This window comes from Galeopterus variegatus, unplaced genomic scaffold, assembly GCF_000696425.1.
Source record: "Galeopterus variegatus unplaced genomic scaffold, G_variegatus-3.0.2 Scaffold15223, whole genome shotgun sequence".
Classification (NCBI taxonomy): Eukaryota; Metazoa; Chordata; class Mammalia; order Dermoptera; family Cynocephalidae; genus Galeopterus; species Galeopterus variegatus.
Window position 1 is genome coordinate 11,639 of NW_007741334.1, and position 2,849 is coordinate 14,487.

Sequence of the window (2,849 nt, forward strand, 5' to 3'; positions counted from 1 at the left end):
AATTCTGGTTACTGTTGGTGGGAATGTAAATTAGTACAACCACTATGGAAAACAGTATGGATGTTTCTCAAACAACTACAGATAGATCTTCCATATGATCCAGCAATCCCACTTCTGGGTATATGCCCAGAGGAATGGAAATCATCAAGTCAAAGTGATACCTGCACTACGATGTTCATCACAGCTTTGTTTACAATAGCCAAGACATGGAACCAACATAAATGTCCATCAATGGATGATTGGATAAGGAAACTGTGATATATATACACCATGGAATACCAGTCTGCCATAAAAAGGAGTGAAATTTTCCCATTTGCAACAACATGAATGAGCCTGGAGAAACTTATGTTTAGTGAAATAAGCAAAGCACAGAGGTATAAATACCGCATGTACTCACTCATATGTGGGAGCTAAGAGAGAAAGAAGGAAGAAGAGAAAAACCACAGTAGTGCATTGGACTTGCAGAGGGAGAGAATATTCTATGGGCTACAAAGTGGAGTGGGGGGAAGGAGGGAGGGGGAGTGAGGTTGTTAATAACTGGGTGGGAGACACAGTGTACAAATGCAATTTGTCGTAATGGGTATACAGCCAGTATGAATCTGGCCCCTACATCATGGCCATGAGAGGTGACAATCGGCTTTGTATCCCAAGAATATTCATAACCAATAAAAAAAATTACAGATTTTATAATATTCTCAGCATTAGTTTTATTTCATGACTGAAAAAATGCTAAAGTACTTTGTTTTTAATGTACATATTTTATTTTAACCATAAAAATAGAATGGCTTCATGTTTATCTTTTTTTTTTTCTAATGTAATGGAACAATTGCCATGAAAAACCTTTTGGTTTAGAACTGGCAACCAGAAAAACAGCCCTGACTGATGAGAAGCAGATTTATTTCAAGATGTTCAGCATGCATAATAAATAGCAAGGATTTTGTCCCTTTTTTTCCAGATACTAAGACAGTACTATGCATAGTGAGTAAGAGCCTCCTCAACATCTGGATTGACAGTGATTTGACACCACCATGGTTTGTATTCCAGTTTTGCTAGCCTAATAACAGGTTCACTCTTTTTTATAAAATAAGGACAGCCTTACTGTGTGCATAATGAGAACGTGAGCACACACTGTGCTTCACCTTTTGTGCCATAAAAAAGTTAGTTGATACAAAGCTGTATTATGTAAGAATTCCCTGACTCTTATTAAAGTACTCAGAAAATCTTCAGGTGATAGTACTGGAAGACACATGGCTGAGAAGAAGGGCAGCGGCGTGGACAGTCATACCGTGGAGATATTGCAGGCTGGGTTCCAGACAGAAGTGGTAGAGTGACTATCACAAGAAAGCACATCACACAAATTATTTTGGTTTCCCAGTGTATATAAAAGTTATTTTTGCAACCTACTGTAGTTTGTTAAGTGTGCAACATTAGGTCTAAAAAGCAATTTTAATTAAAAACACTTTATTGCTAAAAATCCTAACAGTCTTCTGAGCCTTTAGTGAGTCATAATCTGCTTTTGGAGGGTTCTGCCTCCACGTCGATGGCTGCTGACTGATCAGGGTAGTGGTTACTGAAGGTTGAGTAGCTGAGGCAATTTTTAAAAATAAGACGACGGTGAAGTTTGCCACATCAACTGACTCTTCCTTTCATGAAAGAGTACTCTGTGGCACGCGATGTTGTTTGATAGCAATTAACCACAGCAGAACTTCTTTAAACATTGGAATCAATCTTCTCACACCCTGCTTCTGCTTTATCAACAGAGTTAATGTAATATTCTGAATACTTTGTTATCATTTCAACAATGTTCATAGCATATTCGCTAGGATTACATATCATCTCAAGAAACCACTTTCTTTGCTCATCCTTAGGAAGCAACTCCTCATTCATAAATGTTTGATCATGAGATTGCAGCAATTCAGCCACATCTTCAGGTTCCATTTCTAATTCTACTCCACTTGCTATTTCCACCAAATCTGGAATACTTCCTCCACTGAAGTCTTGAACTCCTCAAAGTGATTTGTGAGGATTGGAATCAACTTCATCCAAACTCCTGTGAATGTTGATACTTTGACCTCGTCCCTTGAATCACAAATGTCCTTAATGGCATCTTGAATGGTGAATCTTTTTCTGAAGGTTTAAAGTTAATATTTTTCTGACCATCAGAAAAATCACTATATATGGGACTTATCAACTTATATAATGTAATTTTTAAGTAAAAAAAAAAAAAATCTTGTAAGTCAGAATTACTCTTTGATCTACGGTATGCAGAACAAATGAATTGGCAGGAATGAAAACAATGTTCATCTTCCTGTACTGCTCTATCAGAGTTCTTTGGTGACTAGGTACATCATCAGTGATCAGTAATCTTTTGAAAGAAATCTTTTTTTTTTTTTTCTGAACAGTGGGTCTCAACTGTGGGCTTAAAATATTCAGTAAATCATGATGTAAACAGATGTGCTGTCATCCAGGCTTTGTTGTCTCATTTATAGAACACAGGCAGAGTAGATTTAGCATAAATCTTAAGGGTAATAGGATTTTTTGAACAGTCACTGAGAATTGGCTTTAACTCAAAGACACTAGCTGCATTAGTCCCTAACAAGGGAGTCAGCCTGTCCTTTGAAGCTTTGAAGCCAGGCATGGACTCCTCTTCTGTAGCTATAAAAGCCCTCCATGGCATGTTTGTGCGATACAAAGCTGTTTTTATCTACATTGAAAATCAGCTGTTTACTGGAGCCACCTTCTTCAAGGATCTTTGTGAGATATTCTGCATGACTGGCTGCAGCTTCCATGAACTAAAAAAGGAAATAGACACTAATACTATAATAGCAGGGGACCTGAACACTCCACTC